Below are 21,669 nucleotides of genomic sequence, written 5' to 3'. Positions count from 1 at the left end.
ATGTCCCATTTTACTACACCACAGTACGCCTCTCTCTCAGCAGCTCAGCGATGATGTGCAGACCCCCGCTGCTAATGCCAATTAAGTAATCAATACTGAAACACACAGAGGTGCGCCAATCTCTGTTGGCCTGCGGGCTGCACACCTGCCCCAGCAGCTGGCAATTGAGCTTTTGATGGTGTTGGCAAGTCCACAGGTAAGGACCACTCACGTTGTTAAGTATTACTTTCTCTCTCCCCAATGCAGAAGTACTCTTTCTTTCTTCCTTTAACTGCAGGGGGCAGTGCGTTGTATCTTTCCCTTCAAAAGTCCTCTTTTGCCGGCAACCGCCTTGCTACTAATCAAGAGGGCGTTTCAGTTGTCACTGCCCACACAATATGGCCAAACGTTGATTCCAAAACTCCACTCTATCGAAAGAATGGGTCTGACACAGCTGAGGTGGATCACCTGTGGAATTTTATTAAACCATACAGATGCAGCATAAACTGTGAGTTTTTGAAACGCTATGGCAGGTGCGTTTCGGCTGAATGGCCTTTTTCATTGCCAGTTTCACTTACAGGATGGTCACACGGGGGGGGGGACTTTTAACTACAAAGATGTTCACTCCCATATATAAATGTACACATCTATACATATAAAAACGAAAGTATGTCTGTCTGTCTGTCTGTTTGTCCTTTATGCATTACTACACCATTCATCTGATAGCCATGAAATTTTGGGAAGTTGTTGAGTACACTCCCGCGAAGGTTTCTGGCATAAAAATCTTTTACATATCAGCCTCCCAGGGCCCTCATAATCTTTCGAATACTGATGTACGCACCAGACGGAAAAACAACAAATCGTGTGTCCACAAGCACTCGAATAAATAAATAGAATTAAAACACCATTCATCCGATCGCCATGAAACTTTGGGAAGTTGTTGAGTACACTCCCACGAAGGTTTCTGGCATAAATATTTTTTTTAAACCGCCCCCCCCACCCCCAGCGCCCTCATAATATTTCAAATACTGATGTACGCACCAGATGGAAAAACAACAAATCGATTATCCACAAGCACTTGAATAAATAAATAGAATTTAAACACCATTCATCCGATCGCCATGAAACTTTGGGAAGTTGTTGAGTACACTCCCACGAAGGTTTCTGGCATAATCTTTTTAAATATCGGCCCCCCCAGGGCCCTCATAATCTTTCGAATACTGATGTACGCACCAGACAGAAAAACAAAAAATCGTGTATCCATAAGCACTCGAATAAATAAATAGAATTAAAACGACACTTTGAAATGTTTTCCATATTAAAATGAATACGTTTCAATAAAAATGACACAATGTGAATTGAATGTTATCATAACGAGTTTCCTTGAATTTCCTTTCTTCGGAGATCGCAGCAACGCGCGGTGGGTAAGCTAGTTACCTTATATATACTTACCTTGCAATATAAAGGCATGCGATAAAAAGGCATATTCATTGTAAAGGCATTGCGTGGTAATAGATGCGTGGTAAAGGCATTAGGTTGTAATGCTTGTGTTGTAAAGTTTAATTCCCGAACTGCATGACTCAAACATCGGCTCTAAAATCAGTATCTAAGTAGTAATGTATTGAAATGTTTTCTGAAATCCGGGTACTTTGTCATGTGGAGTTCAGGTGGCTACCAGGGGCTACTGGGCCACACCTGCGTTGGCTGGGACTGTTTGCCTCTAAAGGCCCAGGGTCCATCCTATTATGACTGGCAACCTGTCCAAGTACAACCCCATCAGTACTGGCCAATCTGTGGTAGTGATGCTGAGCATTGAAAGGTTTCCCTGGAATGTTAGCGTGGGGGGTACAACATTCTCAATACTCAACAGACACCCAACAGTGCGATAATGTGATTCTCCAGCCCAGTACTCATATTTAGGAACATAAAGTACTGTATTACATTCATGATGAAACTCAACATTAAACACTAACACAAAATTATTAAATATCCTGGTTACGTGCATGACGCTAATATTTCCAGGTAACACTGTCCCCCTTTCTCACTCTGCCCCCTCCACCCTCCTCTATTTACAATGAAGTTGCTCTGGTGTGGGAGGTAGGGCTGGTGGAGAGCTTTCACCCTGGTACTATCCTTTGGCAGTAACAACACTCAGGGGTCGATTCCGATTCGGAAAAAAACCGTCCGTACGATTTGTATCCGGAGCCCTCTCCGTACGAATCGTACCCGTCCGTCCGAGTCGCGAATTACGATCCGTATTCCGTGAATCCGTCCGAATCGTCGCGATCCGTACGTATTGCAAGGCTGAAACCGTGAACCGTACGACTCGTACACATACGTACGACTCGTACACATGCCGTACGACCCGACGAGTATGATCCGGACCGGGGTATGAGGACGCGATTCGTACGGTCCACGTCAGGTAAGGGCGAGTCGTACGGAGAAGCACACAAACACATACACACCGTACGGTCTGTACACCCCATGATCGCAGGGGTACGCACCATACCCTACGATGGGTGTATGAGCCGTACTCCCATTGTACGATGGGTGTACGAGCCGTACCCCATGTACGATGGATGTACGAGCCGTACCCCCATTGTACGATCGGTGTACGAGCCGTACGAGCCGTACCCCCATTGTATGATCGGTGTAGGAGCCGTACCCCCATTGTACGATAGATGTTCGAGCCGTACCCCATGTACGATGGGTGTACGAGCCGTACCCCCATTGTACGATCGGTGTACGAGCCGTACCCCCATTGTACGATCGGTGTACGAGCCGTACCCCCATTGTATGATGGGTGTACGAGCCGTACCCCATGTACGATGGGTGTACGAGCCGTACCCCCATCGTACAATGGGGGTACGGCTCGTACACCCATCGTACAATGGGGGTACGGCTCGTACACCCCATGATCGCAAGGGTACGGTGCATACCCCTGCAATCATGGTGGGTACGCACCGTACCCTGGGCGGCGTTCCGTACCTGTTTCGGCACGAACTCTGCTTTTACGGCTGTTTTCAGCTCCCGTAGAAAAAGGGTCGTACGGTGCGTACCCGACACGTATCGTACTTGCTGGGTCGTAAAAACACGCCGCGAACCGTACAGATGTCGCGTACAGCGGGTTCCGAGGGAGAATCGTACAGAGATTAGAGTTGTACGGTGTCTTGTACGACTCGTGCGGAGTACGGCTCCTGGTACGAATCATACTTCGTCGTACATATGGGGGACGTTGCAGGGTACGATTCGAACAGGAAAAACGCTCCGAACGGCTATTCGGAGCAGTTTTTCCCGAATCGGAATCGACCCCTCAGTCTCTCACCCTCGCCCTGGGGCTACAATAGGTCTTGCATTGACCTTTCGCTATACAGTCTGTGTTCTTCCCTTGCTGCAACGGAGATGCAAAGATGTGGACGTGACAGATGGCTGCTTTGCTCCTAATGGGAAGGTGCATCTGCACAGTTGGGTCCTGGAGGCATCAGCTGCATGTGGCTACCTTTGTATAGCAGCCCTCTTCTGGGCTTTAGGAGTAGGTGGACCATCTGGATACAGACTGGCCTGTCATTTGGGCCTAGCTAGTATGAAGCATTGATGCAGTCTTCTCTCAGAAGCAGGTCAAGTCTCAATGTCGGGGTTGCTTTGAGGTGCTTCTGGGCAGTGGATACTGTATCTAGTTGGGTGAGATTGGGGCTAATGCCAAAGACAGCCACTCAATCACTTCAGAACACTCAAATGAGCAGCTTTCACTTCCTTTGGCATAGGCACACAATTGACAAACACCAGTGGCTAGTTACATTCTTAGTACATTCTGCATACTTGGGTCAGTGCTTTAGATATTTTTTCTTCCGTGGCACCACCTCCTCAGTCACAAATGGGCAAGTGACATCGCTTTGTCAGAGAGTCACTTCAGACACACAAGAAAGTGCCACAAGTCAGGGTTGATCTCTTCTTCAGCAACGTAGATGGCTGGGCCACATGGGCAATTGCCCCCACTGCAGCAGAGGGACTGATGGGAAGATCCCATCAGGCACATTTCTACAGTGCTGCAAACCCTCCCCTTCAGCATCAGTAACCAGCTCCGATTTAGGAACATGCCAGTCACACTCTTCACAAATCTCTGCTGGACATACTTACAGCACCAAGATCATATGCTCTTGTCCACACAAGCAAACATATCCTTGTGCAATAATTGTTCTCAACCCCTTCTTCAAAGCATGACTTTCCAGACATTTCCAGGCAAGGAAAACAGTTCATGTTTTGAATCAGATTGCAGCTGCGGTTATGCACAAGTCTTCTGGGTACCCTGTGTAGCAATCTCTCCTTGGATTAAGACGCCATTTTTTGCGCACAATCTAAGGGCAGACACAGAAAACAATTAAATACGGACTAAAGCAATGTATTAATTGTTGTGTTCTCAGTCCAATCCGATGTGCATTTTGTATTTGACAAGGAAAGTGTCTTACACTGTGTGTTGTCTTGGTTATGCTGGTCATAACATGTTGGTTATTGAAGAAATGTGATAGTGTTGTTAATTTTAAAGCAATTTTTAATATATGTACAATGGAATGCAAAGGATATATGATTTTGTAATATAATGTTTTCTTTCAACTATTGATATATGGCATTTAATACGTTAATGTGAGATTTTAGGTTAGCATTGAGAAATCAGTTGGTTAAGGGAATTTCTCTTTTGTTGGTTAGGAGTACCTCATTTCCCTTGCATATGTTAAGGGGCCCCTCTCTACTTTTTAGGGCTCGTCCTACGTCCCACGAAGTGGGCGTGGCTTCAGAGTCCTTTAGTGAGGGACTCGAAAATCTAACCTACGAATTCCAGAGAAGCTCGTGATTTTTGCTCGTCATTTATGTCAGCTGTATGGCAATTGGCCCTCGCATGGCTAATGACTAATTCTATCCTGCCTCGACTGCGGAACCGCCCTATACCTTGGGGCTCCACAGTTCACACTCAACAGACTTCAAATCATCCAAAACTGCGCGGCAAGAATCCTCCTCGACATCCCTCGTCGAGTCTCAGTCAAAGCCCGATTGAAGGATCTCCACTGGCTCCCGGTGAGAGCGAGAATCGAATTCAAGAGCATGTGTATCTCTCGCCGCTCCTACTGGGGAACAGGCCCCACCATCAACCGTCCCTTGGTAAAAGCCTATCTTCCCAATCGCCCTCTCAGATCTGCGACCTCTCACCTCACCTCAGTGCCACGAATCAGAAGAGCCAGATGTGGAGGTCGGTCGCTCTCCTACAATCTAGCCAAGATTTGGAACTCTCTCCCCCTCTCAATCAGATCAGAATCCAATCTACTAACCTTCCGAAAACTTCTTAAAACCTGGCTTTTTAATAAAACATCTACCTAAATCTTCCCACTGATCCACTAAATCCAGCGTATCCGGCTTAAACCTATTTCCTCTGCAGCGCTGGGACGCCTCTGGGTAGCCATCGCGCTATATAAATTCTCTTTCCATTCCATTCCATGGCTGTGTTTTTACAAGCCAGCACGCAATAGACCATAGGCTGTAGAGTTGCTCCTCTTCCTGCATATTCCGTGTGGATACGCGCAGCAGAAGGCTATATTTCATCAATTACCAGCTGTCAGGGGCCACGGTAATTGAAGCCAGATGCTCGGCTCGCATTCACCTCTTTCCAGTTACTTTTTTGTCAGCTGTGTGTGCACGCATGCTGGCTCCCTGACAAAGCTTGTGTGTGTAGTGGAACAGTGAGCACGATGACTGCGCTGCCACCCCCGTTGCACTCGCCCCAGGCAGCACATAATTATAAGCATTAAACTTCGTAAACAGGTTACATGTAGTGTTCTATTTTGTATTAAACATTAACTTGTGATGCAAGTTGTTTAATGTTTAGGGGGTTCCGGTAATCATCTTTTTTAGATTAGTGGAGGGAGGCTGCCTGCTGTTCAGAGTCGGGGCACAAGTGACGAGACCAAGGGCGAGATGCTTCTTTTGGAGCTGCCACATTTACATGCCCCTGGAAGTGCTGCGCAGCAGCCCCTGACACCAGCCGCTACATCGTGTTTTTGAGATTAGCGGAGGGAGGCTGCCTGCTGTTCAGAGTCGGGGCACAAGTGACAAGACCAAGGGCGAGATGCTTTGATGGAGCTGGCACATTTACATGGCGCTGGAAGTGCAGTGCCGCAGCCCCTGACACCAGCCGCGTTTTTGAGATTAGCGGAGGGAGGCTGCCTGCTGTTCAGAGTCGGGGAACAAGTGACAAGAGCAAGGCCGAGATGCTTTGATGGAGCTGGCACATTTACATGGCCTTGGAAGTGCAGCGCCACAGCCACTGCCACCAGCCGCTACATCGTGTTTTTGAGATTAGCGAAGGGAGGTTGCCTGCTGTTCAGGGTCGGGGCACAAGTGACGAGACCAAGGCAGAGATGCTTCTTTTGGAGCTGCCACATTTACATGCCCCTGGAAGTGCTGCGCAGCAGCCCCTGACACCAGCCGCTACATCGTGTTTTTGAGATTAGCGGAGGGAGGCTGCCTGCTGTTCAGAGTCGGGGCACAAGTGACAAGACCAAGGGCGAGATGCTTTGATGGAGCTGGCACATTTACATGGCGCTGGAAGTGCAGTGCCGCAGCCCCTGACACCAGCCGAGTTTATGAGATTAGCGGAGGGAGGCTGCCTGCTGTTCAGAGTCGGGGAACAAGTGACAAGAGCAAGGACGAGATGCTTCGATGGAGCTGGCACATTTACATGGCCCTGGCAGTGCAGCGCCGCAGCCCCCGACACCAGCCGCTACATCGTGTTTTTTAGGGTAAACAGTCAAAATATCGACTACAAAATATCGAATGGACATAATATCGAGTTTTAAATATAGATTGGACAAAATATCAACTGGACAGAATATAAACATCAAAATATCGTTTTTAAGGTAAGTAATGTAATATCGAATGTAAAAAATATAGACAGTTAAAATATCGAAGTACATAATATAGGTTATTAAAATTATCGTATTTTTAATAATATCTAATTTTTTATAGTGTTTTTTATGTTTTTATATGTGTGAAAAGTGTGTATTTATGTTATAATTTATTTTAATTAATGAAATGTGTTTTTTTTAATTTTTGCGTAATTTCATTCTGTAGCGGGTTGTGGGTTTATAGGGGAATAGGGTGGGAAGTAATTTAATTATAATTAATTAAATATGTAAATTTATTTATTGGTATTAATTTTTAATTATTTGTTAATTCATTTATATGTGGTAATTAATAAAATTTTGATTGGCAATTAATTTTAATTAATTGATTAATTGTTAATTATGTTAATTTTACTAATTTATTTTCTGTAGCGGGTTGTGGCTGTACAGGGGAATAGGGTGGGAAGTAATTTAATTATAATTAATTAAATATGTAAATGTATTTATTGGTATTCATTTTAATTAATTGTTAATTAATTTATATTTGTTAATTAATTAAATTTTTATTGGCAATTAATTTTAATAAATTGATTAATTGCTAATTATGTTAATTTTACTAATTTATTTTCTGTAGCTGGTTTATAGGGGAATAGGGTGGGAAGTTATTTATTTATAATTAATTAAATAAATCAATTTATTTAATTGTATTTAATTACAATTAATTGTTAATTAATTTTTAAATGTTAAATTATTAATTGTTAATTTGTAATTAATTTGTATTAATAGGTAAATAATTGTAATAATTATTTTTAATTGGTAATTTTAATTGATGAATTATTATATTATATTAAATTGGTAATTACTTTTAATTAATTTTTTATAGATATTAATTTATATTTATTGAAATAATATATGAAGTATTTAATTTCACTACTATTGCACTCTCTGGAGTGGGAATAGTAATTTTTACCACTATGCTATCCAACGCTTTCCCTACTGTTGCACTCATTGGAGTGGGAATAGTAATTTTTACCCCTACGCTATCCAACGCTTTTCCTACTGTTGCACCCACTGGAGGGGGAATAGTAATTTTTACCCCTGCGCTATCCAACGCTTTCCCTACTGTTGCACTCTTTGAAGTTGGAATAGTAATTTTTACCCCTACGCTATCCAACGTTTTCCCTACTGTTGCACCCACTGGAGTGGGAATAGTACATTTTACCCCTACGCTATCCAATGCTTTCCCTACTGTTGCACCCACTGGAGTGGGAATAGTAATTTTTACCCCTACGCTATCCAACGCTTTCTCTACTGTTGCACCAACTGGAGTGGGAATAGTAATTTTTACCCCTACGCTATCCAACGCTTTCCCTACTGTTGCACTCTTTGGAGTTGGAATAGTAATTTTTACCCCTACGCTATCCAACGTTTTCCCTACTGTTGCACCTACTGGAGTGGGAATAGTAAATTTTACCCCTACGCTATCCAACGCTTTCCCTACTGTTGCACCCACTGGAGTGGGAATAGTAATTTTTACCTCTACGCTATCCAACGCTTTCTCTACTGTTGCACCCACTGGAGTGGGAATAGTAATTTTTACCCCTACGCTATCCAACGCTTTCCCTACTGTTGCACCCACTGGAGTGGGAATAGTAATTTAAAGCCTACGCTATCCAATGCTTTCTCTAATGTTGCACCCACTGGAGTGGGAATAGTAATTTCAACCCCTACGCTATCCAACGCTTTCCCTACTGTTGCACCCACTGGAGTGGGAATAGTAATTTTTACCCCTACTCTATCCAACGCTTTCCCTACTGTTGCACTCACTGGAGTGGGAATAGTAATTTTTACCCCTACGCTATCCAACGCTTTCTCTACTGTTGCACTCTTTGGAGTGGGAATAGTAATTTAAACCCCTACGCTATCCAACGCTTTCCCTACTGTTGCACTATTTGGAGTGGGAATAGTAATTTTTACCCCTACGCTATCCAACGCTTTCCCTACTGTTGCACTCCCTGGAGTGGGAATAGTAATTTTAACCCCTACGCTATCCAACGTTTTCCCTACTGTTGCACTATTTGGAGTGGGAATAGTAATTTTTACCCCTACGCTATCCAACGCTTTCCCTACTGTTGCACTCTTTGGAGTTGGAATAGTAATTTTTACCCCTACACTATCCAACGCTTTCCCCACTGTTGCACCCACTGGAGTGGGAATAGTATTTTTTACACTTCTGCTATCCTACGGTAATAATATTGGATATTATTTAATTATATAATGTTACTATATATAAATGTTTTAACAAATATGATTGTAAACATTTTTTTAATAACTTTCATTAATTATTTAAATATTATACGTTAATTTAAGTATTTTTAAGTATATTTTAGTAATTAATTTTAACTATTAATTTAATTTAACACTGTTTTTAATAAAGCAGATATTTTAATAAACTATATTTTTGTAAACGATATTTTTGACTCGATATTTTTGTACTTACCTCTTTGTAGATACAAACTCGATATTCTGGCTGTCGCTATTTTGGCATCGATATTTTTGCTAGTAGATATTCTGTCCGTCGATAATATGTCAGGGATCCGTTTTTTAGATTAGCGGAGGGAGGCTGCCTGCTGTTCAGTGTTGTGGCACAAGTGACGAGACCAAGGCCGAGATGCTTTGATGGAGCTGGCACATTTACATGGCCCTGCAGAGTGACAGCAGAGTGAGAGTGACAGCAGAGTGAGAGTGACAGGAGAGTGACAGCAGAGTGATAGTGACAGCAGAGTGAGAGTGACAGCATGAGAGACAGCAATGTGAGAGTGACAGCAGAGTGAGAGTGACAGCAGAGTGAGAGTGACAGCAGAGTGACAGACAGCAGAGCGAGAGTGACAGCAGAGCAGAGCGAGAGTGACAGCAGAGCGAGAGTGACAGCATGAGAGACAGCAGAGTGAGTGACAGCATGAGACAGCAGACTGAGAGTGACAGCAGAGTGAGAGTGACAGTAGAGTGAGAGAGGCAGCAGAGTGAGAGACAGCAGAGTGAGATTGACAGCATTAGAGAGAGAGTGACAGCATGAGAGAGAGAGACAGCAGAGTGAGAGTGACAGCAGAGTGAGAGACAACAGAGTGAGAGAGACAGCAGAGTGAGAGAGACAGCAGAGTGAGCGTGACAGCAGAGTGAGAGTGACAGCAGAGTGAGAGTGACAGCATGAGAGACAGAAGAGTGACTGCATGAGAGACAGCAGAGTGAGAGTGGCAGCAGAGTGAGAGTGGCAGCAGAGTGAGAGTGACAGCAGAGTGAGAGTGACAGCAGAGTGAGAGTGACAGCAGTGTGAGAGAGACTCAGCAGTGAGTGTTCCAGAGAGAGCAGGGTATGCTTGTGCGCTTACAGGGTGCACTGACACACCGGAGCTAAAACAAAGAACAGCTGAACACTTGTCTTGAGAGCATTATGGAGGCAACCAGCCCTCTGTGAGGGGAGCAGCAAGGAGGGGATGCCCCAACCAATCAAGCGCAACGACTCACAACCTACTGTACGATCACAACACAGGCCAAAGGGCAGACCCAGGTCTTTCGCATTACGTAGGGTGAGCAGTGTGTGAGTGTGTAGGGTGAGCAGTGTGTGAGTGTGCAGGGTGAGCAGTGTGTGAGCGTGCAGGGTGAGCAGTGTGTGAGCATGAAGGGTGAGCAGTGTGTGAGTATGCAGGGTTAACAGTGTGTGAGCGTGCAGGGTGAACATTGTGTGAGTGTGCAGGGGGAACAATGTGGGAGTGTGCAGGGGGATCATTGTGTGAGTGTGTAGGGTGAGCAGTGTGTGAGTGTGCAGGGTGAGCAGTGTGAGAGTGTGTAGGGTGAGTAGTGTGTGTGTAGGGTGAGCAGTGTGTGAGTGTGCAGGGTGAGCAGTGTGTGCGTGTGCAGGGTGAACTTTGTGTGAGTGTGTAGGGTGAGCAGTGTGTGACTGTGTGGGGCAGTGTTTGACTGTGTAGGGGCAGTGTGTGAGTGTGCAGGGTACGAAAACTCGAACTAAGTCCACCACACACACACACACATAAGACCACACACATAAGACCACACACATAAGACCACACACACCGGGCACAAATACCACCGGCCGTCAGTGCACGCTTTCACCGGGCACACACACCACCAGTCCTCAGTGCAGGCTTCCACCAGGCACACATCACCAGACGTCAGTGCACGCTTTCACCAAACACACACACACACCACCAGCCATCAGTGCACGCTTTCACCAGGCACACACAACACCAGCCGTCAGTGCACGCTTTCACCAGGCACACACACCACCAGCCATCAGTGAACGCTTTTACCAGGCACACACACACCACCAGCCGTCAGTGCACGCTTTCACCAGGCACACACACCACCAGCCGTCAGTGCACACTTCCACCAGGCACACACAACTCCAGCCGGCAGTGCACGCTTCCACCAGGCACACACACCACCACCCATCAGTGCACAATTTCTACAGGCACACACACCACCAGCCATCAGTGCACACATCAATTGTTAACGCATCCACAATTAACTATTGTAGCAATCGCAGTATGGTGCACTTTCCTTTTAAACATATTCATCTAAAGAGCAGCATGCCACCATTGCTACAATTCCAATCCAACCCATATAATTCCACTACACTCCACATGCATACACTCCATAACACATGGCTAAAAGACATTGCCATTTACAATGCCATTAGCTCTAACTCAAATAAATCCGAGACCTATTGCATTTCCAATGCTTGTTTATCATTGAAGACAACTTGGGACTGGAACAAGTGGGTCAACAACGTCCACTTTGTTGCAGGGGTGACAGGCAGGCGATGTATGCTCAGTGTGAGTAATAAATGTGCAATTGTCTTTTTACGGGGAACCAAGGGGCATATTACCAACAAATAGTGATATTTATCGCTAAGTAGGGTTAGCGGCAATATTTTTATCGCCATGCATCACCGTTTTTTATCGCTGAGATAACTTGCTATTAGCAAGGTTTATTTCATAAGCAATAAAAATCAGGCAAAATGCGTGAATATCGCAGAGAATACAGCGATATTCACGCATTAGCAACGAAATGCTCTTAGCCATGTTATCCACCTCCCATTGGATAACATGGCTAAGAACTGGTCTGAGCAGGCGTTGGTTTTTGGCGATAGCGGGAATATTTCCATCGCTACGCCTGCCTTGCTAATAGGCGATAGCGAGATTAGCGACTGCTTTCAGTCGCTAACACATTGGGTACGCCCTCTTTGCATGTCATTAGCGATAAATATCGCTGACATGCAAAGCGGGCCCAAAACCGCTCGCTATCGCCTAAAAGCTGTCGCTAACATCAGTTAGCGACAGCTTGCTAATAGAGCGATAGAATTATCGCCGCTTAGCGGCCGTAAACGGCCGGTAAACCGGCGATAATTGCCTATCGCCACCCTTGGTAATATGCCCCCAAGTTCTCCAATTAAGCAATTGACTTTCTCAGGGTAGCAAAGTAGAGAAATGCAAGGCCTACCCAGGGGAGGTGGTGTGGGCTAGCAATACCAATATGCTGGCATACAACATCAATGCTCAATAACGTAGTAGTCAGTGCTTTTTCTTTTAAGAAGGAACTATATGAATTCTACCCACACTACTAAATACTATCCATTAAATTAGAAATAAAAACATCAGGTAATTGGAAATGACTTTGGTGACTCTCTCATATCCCAGTTTAAACCTAGTTGGTCCTGCTCCCCATAATTACAACACCCTCTACCTATAACAGATGCATCGTCACAATATAAGGGTGTGTCATTTTAAATAACATAGGCCTACTGGCTTTGGTGAACAAATTACTTACCTTTGGTAACACTTCATTTGGTAGAGACTCTATCTAGCATCAGATTAATATATTAGAATATTCCCAAGCGTCAGACTGGATCCGGAAACTTTTCGAGCTGTCAATATTCTAGACTTCTCCATATGAAGTGCGAATCCTTGCTATAAAATAGGTCTTTTACAGCCGTGACTATGGATGTTGTATTGTTAGGCTCAAAATGTTTGTTCTGAGGGCACAATTATCATAACAAGCAGACTGTTTTTCTATGCTTTACAAGATTACTTGGGCGAGCTGGCCTTCAATAGGCAATGTTAGAGCTAGGGGAAGACCGGAAACCCTGACCTCTCTTAGGGCCCGATTAGGATGGCGGACGGACCTGCGTCCGTCCGCCACCCCCGAGGTGGTGGGACCGTCCGCAGGGGCTGCGGCGTTCCCTCCCTCGGAATTAGGATGTGACCGCCACCGTGGCGGTCACATCCCCTATATATATTTAACATTGCGGCGGATGCTGCTTCAAGCAGCACCCGCCGCAAGGTTAAATGTGCATGTTTTCATTTGCATGCACGAAGCGGCAGGCACCACGCGGTGCCTGCCGCTTTGTGCATGCAAAGGCATGGTACCCCCCATGTGCACCCCCACCCCCCAACACCCCTGGGGGCCCACAACGGGCCCCCATACTCAAAACACCACATGCTTTTCTACGGCGTAAAACCCGCCATTGAAAAGCATGTCTCTGCCGGCATCCTAATATGGCTGGCGGTGTCTGATAGACACCGCCGCCATATTAGAGCTTTTCCGCCGCGGTCGGAAGGCAACCGCGGAGGAAAAGCGGTGGACGGAAACATGACCCCCCCAGCCATCCTAATCTGGCGGGGGTCTTTTCTGTGTCCGCAGCGGTGAATCCGCATCCTCCGGGCCGGTGGTGGCTTCCGTCGGCCCAGAGGATGCGGATTCACTGCGATCTTAATCGGGCCCTAAGTGTGTTACAGCCACCGCCATAACCTAGGTATACACCCGGGGAACGCAGGTGAGGCCAGAAGGGAGCAGAGAGATATGATCATGTTCATGGCCCACCATGAACCACAGGTAGCATTTGTGGGCAGGCAGGACAGGAATATGGAAGTAGGTGCCCTACAAGTCTAATGCTACCACCCAGTCTCCAGGGAATAGGGCAAAAAGAATGCCAGCGTCTTGAGTTTAACCTTCTACAGGAAGAAATTGAGAGGGTGCAGATCAAAAATAGGGCAGAGATCTCCGTCCTTCCTGGGCAACAGAAAGCAGCAGGAATATCAACCAAGAGCTACTTCTGTTGCCGGCACCCACTCAATGGTATAGGGATGGTGGCATGGGGGGAGGGGCTTGTAGCAAAGGGGTGGAGTAAACCTGCTAAACAATTTGTAGTACCCACTTTCTGCTGGTAGCCCGTAAAGCACAGGGGTATTCTATATGGGAGAAAGGAGGTGCCACTCAGGAGAAATAGCACAATTAATAATATAGAGCTATTTGTCTTATTTACAGTGCTGCAAGGTGAGGAGAACCACCGACCTCCCCAAACCTAGTGGCATAAGCTAACTAACAAATACAACACACAAATCCTCTGCACACGTATTCGGTTACACGAGGAGCGACGTCCATATTGTTCACTTGGACAAACATTTTACGATTTTGAGCATTTGGGACTTACGGGGATCCCTTGGTCATAAGGTGCAATTTTTTAGACATCGTTGGAAAAGAGAACGCTTTGTGGGTTGGAAGTATCACCACAAATTAAGGAGTACTATTAAGAAGACAATAGCCTTGATAAAGTCGCGGGACGAATTCCCATGTATTCGACAAAACACGTGTCAGCTGTCTGAACACCTAGAAATAAACTGAATCGAACTGAATGCACCAATTTGCATGACCTGACCTGACCTGGTCAGAGCCGGTCGCTCCACCCGCCGCGTGGCCCATCCTTGGTGTGCCCGGTCTCCGCTTCCGCCGCTGCTGCCCGTTGTGCCTCTGCTGTGCCCCTGATCTCGCCTTAAACCGTATTGTATCTGCCCTGTTGTGCCCCTGATCTCGTTTTGACCGTTTTTGCATGTTGTGCCAGTAATTTGTCTGTTTTGACCGTGTTGTATCTGCCCCTGTTGTGCCCCTGATCTCGTTTTGCCCGCATTGTATGTTGTGCCAGTAATTTGTATTTTGTTGTGTTCTCGCCAACTGTTGTGCCCCTCCACCCCGCTCCCCGCTCCCTGCCGCTGCTCCCCCGTGGCCCCACCCCCGCTCCCTCCAGCATCACCGTTCCGCTCCCCTCCCCACTCGCCACCCCGCTCCCGCCTCCCAGCTGCTCCTCCCATTTATGGCAGAGTCCGCGCGTATGCGCACTGTTCACGCGCAGCGGGTGCGCCAAAGGCAAGCCCGTCTATGCCCGTCCGCGCCTGGCCCGCGCCCAGCGCCTGGACCCCTGGCCCCCACCATCACCAGATCACACGACGGACCTACAACGCCGCCACCCTCAACGCACTCAACACCGGCCGATCACCAGCATGCTACCGTGCTACCCCGAAACGCACCCACGGACCCTTCACCTGCCAAGCCTGCAAATTCACCTGCCTCCGGACCAGCACCTCACCTGCCAAGCCGAACACCAACAGCAACCACCTCAAATGCATCCTGCTCAACACCCGCTCCGTCCACAGACACGCCGTCGAACTCTGGAACCTGCTCGACACAACATCACCAGACGTCGCCTTCCTCACGGAAACCTGGATGAACGCCTCCTCTGCTCCCGACATCGCCATCGCCATCCTGGAGGGATACAAGATCACCCGGAAGGACCGCGTCAACCAGACTCCAGACTGGAGGAGACATCGCCATCGTGCACAAGAAAACGATCCGCATCACGACCAGCTCCGACAACACCTTCACCGCCACCGAACATCTCCACTTCCAGATACACACCGACCCCAAGACCACACTCAGAGGCACCCTCATCTGCAGACCCCCGGGACCATGCACACGATTCAGCGAAGACATCACAGACTTCATCAGCCCGCACGCCCTCTCCTCCACTGACTACATCCTCCTAGGGGACCTCAACTTCCACCTGGAGAACAACAAGGACAGCAACACCACCACCCTGCTGGACAACCGCGCAAACCTCGGCCTCAAACAACTGGTGAACACCCCCACCCACTACGCCGGACACACGCTCGACCCAGTCTTCTCTTCCAGCAAGCACATCTCCTTCAGCCACTCCACCGGACTTCACTGGACTGACCACAGCTGCGTCCACTTCAGCTTAAAAAGAACCGCGACCCTCCACCGCCCACAACAGGAACTGGAACAAGATCACCGCCGACCAGCTCACCACCTCCCTCAGCCAGAACCCGCCCGCCAGTACCACGGACCCCAGCGAAGCAGCCATCAACCTCACGCAATGGATCACCAATTGCGCAAACGATCTCGCACCACTGAAGACCCCCCCCAGCAGACACGGCAGCAAGAAAGCCCCCTGGTTCACCGACGAACTCAAGAACTCCAAGAAGAACTGCCGCACCCTCGAGAAAGCCTGGCGCAACGACCAGACCACAGACAACTGGAGCGCCCTCAAGCACGCCACCCACAAACACCACCAGCTGATCCACACCACCAAGAAGACAGCATTCAAAGAACGACTCAACAACAACGCCCACAACAGCAAGGAACTCTTCAGCATCGTCAAAGAGCTCTCCAACCCCAGCGCCGGAAACAACGACATCACTCCCTCGCAGGACCTCTGCGACTCACTCGCCTCATTCTTCCACCGCAAGATCGCCGAAATACACAACAGCTTCGGCGCTCCAACCACGTACCCCACCACCATACCATCGCCCCCACGACCACCCTCAGCGCCTGGACCCCGGTCAGCACCGAAGACACCACCCGCACGATGAACAGCATCCTCTCCGGATCGCCAACTGACCCCTGCCCCCACCACGTCTTCAACAAGGCCGACTCCATCATCGCACCCCAACTCAGAGACATCATCAACGCCTCCTTCAAAACCGCCACCTTCCCGGAAAGCTGGAAGCACACCGAGCTCAGCACCCTCCTGAAGAAACCGACAGCGGACCCCACCGACCTCAAGTACTTCCGCCCCATCTCGCTCCTCCCCTTTCCTGCCAAAGTCATCGAGAAGACCATTAACAGACAGCTTGCCGCCTTCCTCGAGACGAACGGATCCCTCGACCACTCGCAGTCCGGCTTCCGAGCCAACCACAGCACCGAGACCGCCCTCATCGCAGCCAATGACGACATCAGATCCCTGCTCGACAACGGAGAAACAGCGTCCCTCATCCTCCTGGACCTCTCCGCGGCATTCAACACCGTCTGCCATGACACCCTAGTGCAGCGCCTCAGCAACACCGGTATCCAAGAGAAGGCTCTGGAGTGGATCATCTCGTTCCTCGCCGGAAGAAACCAGAGAGTCCGCCTCCCCCGTTCAGATCCGAGGCCACCGAAGTCATCTGCGGCGTACCACAAGGATCCTCCCTCAGCCCCACCCTCTTCAACGTATACATGAGCCCCCTCGCAGCCATCGCACGCCAACACAACCTCAACATCATCTCCTATGCCGACGACACCCAGCTCATCCTCTCCCTCACCAACGACCCAGCCTCCGCCAGAACCAGCCTACACGAAGAGATGAAAAACGTCGCCGAGTGGATGAAGAACAGCCGCCTGAAACTGAACTCAGATAAGACAGAAGTCCTCATCCTGGGACCATCTCCCTCCGCCTGGGACGACTCCTGGTGGCCCCCTGCACTGGGCTCCACTCCCAAGCCAACGGACCACGCACGTAACCTGGGCTTCATCCTGGACTCCTCCTTCTCGATGACCAGACAAGTTAACACCATATCGTCATCATGCTTCAACACCCTGCGCATGCTCCGAAAGATCTTCCGATGTATCCCCACCGAAACCAGGAAGAAGGTCACCCAGGCACTCGTCACCAGCCGGCTGGACTACGGGAACACCCTCTACGCCGGCACCACAGCCAAACTGCAAAAAAGACTCCAACGCATCCAGAACGCCTCCGTCCGACTCATCCTGGACATCCCCCAACACAGCCACATCTCCGGCCACCTGAGAGATCTGCACTGGCTCCCCGTCAGCAAGAGGATCACGTTCAGACTCCTCACCCACGCACACAAGACCCTCCACGACCTGGGCCCCAAGTACCTCAACGACCGCCTGACCTTCTACACGCCCACCCGCCAGCTACGGTCGACCAACCACGCCCTCGCTGCCGCTCCACGCATCCGCCGAGCCACCGCCGGTGGAAGATCCTTCTTCTACCTGGCAGCCAAGACATAGAACTCCCTCCCCATCCACCTCCGGCTAACCCAGGACCATCTTTCCTTCAGGAGGCAACTCAAGACCTGGCTCTTCGAGCAGTGACGGCCCCCCCTCCCCCAGCGCCTTGAGACCCTTCTGGGTGAGTAGTGCGCTTTACAAATGCCATGATTGATTGATTGATTGAACTTGCATTTAATTTGTGCATACTTTATGCATGTCTACTTTATTGTGATATACATACATGTGCTGAGGATTTGTGTATTGCACTTTTTGATGATACATAGTGCCAGCGAAGCAGGTGATGACGGATCCTTTGACCAACTGGGTGCAGATAATGATGCAAGGGCAAACTAAAGTGGTTTTGAGACTGCGGGGTGGGGACTAGCTGCACCTCTGGATCACTGTCCTACGAGGCTTTTGGGACCCCAGTGCGCAGCCACGAAAGGACTGGAAAGTCTGTTGGCTGTGGTGGCTGTGCTGGAATGGACACAATTGGTAACCCCTACCATAGCCACGGAAAGGGCAGAATGCAGTTGGCGTGACAACATTGAGAGGCAAAAAAACCTGGCTGTGGCTTGACTGTCCTTAAAGCACTCAAGCGCTGAGTCTGCCTGGTCTCAGAAGAGACGGCTGATGTTTAAGGGCATGTCCATGAGGGATGTCTGGACATCTCCTGAAAAGCCAGTTGACCTCAGCCAGACATGCTGTCTAAGTGCCACTGACAATGCAATCACTCGATTGTATCCAGTCTGCAGTGTGTGGTGAACATTGTTCCATCTCTATCATCAGCAATTGCTATGGAGAGTATGGCTCTGGCCTCCTCTGAGACCATGAGCAGCACTTGTACAACTGAATCCCAACTGTCTGGGTGCATTGGTACAGAAGGCATATGCTGTTCACCAACCACAGTGCAAGGCTGGCGGAAGTGAAAATCATCTTACCAAAGATATCCAGCCTCTTGGATTCCCTATCCAGTGGAGTGCAGGTGACGTGCTACGGCTAACTTTGGAAAGTGGAGGCCTGGACAACTAGGCTATCTGAGGTGGTGTGCTGGGTGAGGAATTTTGGGTCCCCCTGAGTGGGACAATGCTGGTGGGCAATTGTCCTGTGCACCGGCGCCCCTGTGAAGGGCTTGGCCCTGGCCCGAGCAGGGTATCTCTGAGGGCTTCATTAAAAGTGAGGAGAGGTGCTGGTGGGGTTACTCCTGGCAGAAGCACCTCTACACCTCTGTCTAGACATTTGTCTTGAGTGTCACTGAAGGCAAAGTAAGTGTGAAGACCTCAGCTGCCCTCCTCACTACCATGACAAAGGAAACCATTTCTCTGTAGCCACACTAGGAAGAGATACCAGGTCAGTGTCTGGGGAGGTGTCCAGACCACTAACTTTCCCCAGTTCCTCACACCAGTTATCTTCGGCTTAGTCAATGGGGCTGGTGTAACCATATGGATCCTCAGATCCTCCCCAAACATAATCCTCTAGAGGCCTCTGGAAAAAGGGAGGCACTGGCTCCCACTCTGAAGGTCCAGGTGCAGCCAGCACCAGAGTCACCCTTGGGTGATGCTGATCTGGCTCCGTTTTGAAGTTGGGTATGAGTATGAGTTTGGTGCTGCTGTGGGGTGTCAGCGGTGCTGGGAACAATGTTGCTAGAATTGACCCCTGGAAAGGTCACATTCTCACAATCAGAGTTGTTCTACATCTGGAATCGGATCCAAGTGATCCTCAGAAAGCCAGTGGTGGCACCTGCAAAATCCATGGGGCCTGAAAGCTCTCCAGAAGAGTCGGCTTGCCAAAAAGTGAGGTGCATGACCACATACAACTATTGGTATTGGGCAGGGATTGCTCCTGCTCCAGGAAGTTCAGGGAGGTGCAGAGCCAACCCAGAGTCAGACTCTGCATAGGAGCAGGACCTGGAGTGACTTTGTTCTGGTGCCATGTCCAAAGATTTTCACTGGTGCAGCAAAGACGTTGAGTGCTTCAACTTATTTGATTTTTTGTTAGACAACTTTGAATGTGATGACAAGTGCCTGGTTTGATTCCACGAACAGGCCTAGGAGCTTTCCCTGCAAATGGGACCTGGAGAATAATAGACAACAAGATTCAAGGAAAGCTCCTGTGGTGCCTTGGGGTTCATGGCCCTGCAGTCCTCATAAGTCTTGGAGTCATGGTCCGTTTATAACCCCCAAAGATAGACCAGGTGGGGGCTTGTCACTGACATCTGTTTGCACAGGAACGAGAGGGCTTAAACCCCACCGGCTTTTTAGGAGACATCCTGTCATTGTGGCAGCCTAAGTCTAGAAAAAAGGCTTAACAAAACATTAAAAAAAGTCAGTACAAAAATTGCTGGAGGTAGCTCTTTTTAGGAGACATCCTGTCATTGTGGGAGCCTAAGTCTAGAAAAAAGGCTTAACAAAACATTGAAAAAAGTCAGTAAAAAAATTGCTGGAGGTAGCTCTCTGGATCTGCACTGACTGTCACGGAAAAAAAGAGCTGATGTGAGCGCACTGGGGTGGCACTTATGTAGTCTCTGCGCATGTCACTTCTGGTGCAGATGCCGCTGACACGGAGCCGATTCACATCACCTACCAGCGAGCAGAGGTACTGCTCAAAACTTTCCCTGACCCAGTTTGACACCTGGAGAGCATGCTAAGATAAGTAATCTGTGGGTAGAAGTCTCTATCAAATAAAGGGTTACCACAATAATATATAAGGCATCCCTATTAGCTGTGTCAGGGTGCTATCCCTATTAAGGTCTCTGCCATATATTATTCTTTATCCTTATAGCACCATTAGAAACAATGGGATCAACAAAGACCTAAGTTAATGATCATATGCATTGCAGTGTTCCTCAACAATTTTACCATTAAAGTACGGATATTCAAATCAACTACAAACATGTGTGAAATTGTTTTGTTTTTACTTCACCCAGGCCACAAAATGCAGCCGTATGACAAACCACAAGGGATCTCAAAGCTCCAGAGTAAAAGAGCAAACAACGGCCGCTGAAGACTAAGGTCTGGTTTATTCTAAAAAACATTCCTGGGGGGCTGCTGCACCTCCTTCGCCCCCCCCAAACACACTACAAATGTAATTGGTGGTGCCCATGCCACCCTGTGGCCACCGCAATCTAGAATATTTACGAATATGGGCCCTGCAGGGCATTGTGGGGCGCTATTGCCCCAGGAGCATTGAATATGTCATTAGCAGCTTTACTCCACTCTTCTTTTGTTGCCTGGCCTTGCGCTGCATGTTTTCTTTTTATTTTGATATCTTCTAAATTCCCTGGACCCACCCACGGTATCCACATACTTAGAAGTTTGTTGGAGGCCCTTGGGGAAATCCCCAAGACCCACAAAGAAGAGATGGGTCCCCAACTCAGCACCAATTCTCCGGTGCTGACCAGGAGTCAGCCATAGTACTTTTGTGCTCACATCAGAAAGGAGCAAACTTTATTTCTTGCTCCAGCCCACAGCAGGAGCCTTGTTGAATCCCCCTGCCAGTGAGGAGCATGGGCAGGGCAGCAGATGGTTGGCACAACAATTGGGTTGGGTAATACCTATGGCAATGCATAATGCGCCAGGCCCTGGGAGCTGTGGTCTCCGAGGCCAAAGTCCTGTTTGGGGAGGGGAACCCAAGCATGCCTTCTCCTCATCTAA

The sequence above is a fragment of the Lissotriton helveticus genome, chromosome 1_1, assembly GCF_964261635.1.
Source record: "Lissotriton helveticus chromosome 1_1, aLisHel1.1, whole genome shotgun sequence".
NCBI classification, from domain to species: domain Eukaryota; kingdom Metazoa; phylum Chordata; class Amphibia; order Caudata; family Salamandridae; genus Lissotriton; species Lissotriton helveticus.
Note: the sequence above shows the minus strand (reverse complement) of the source record.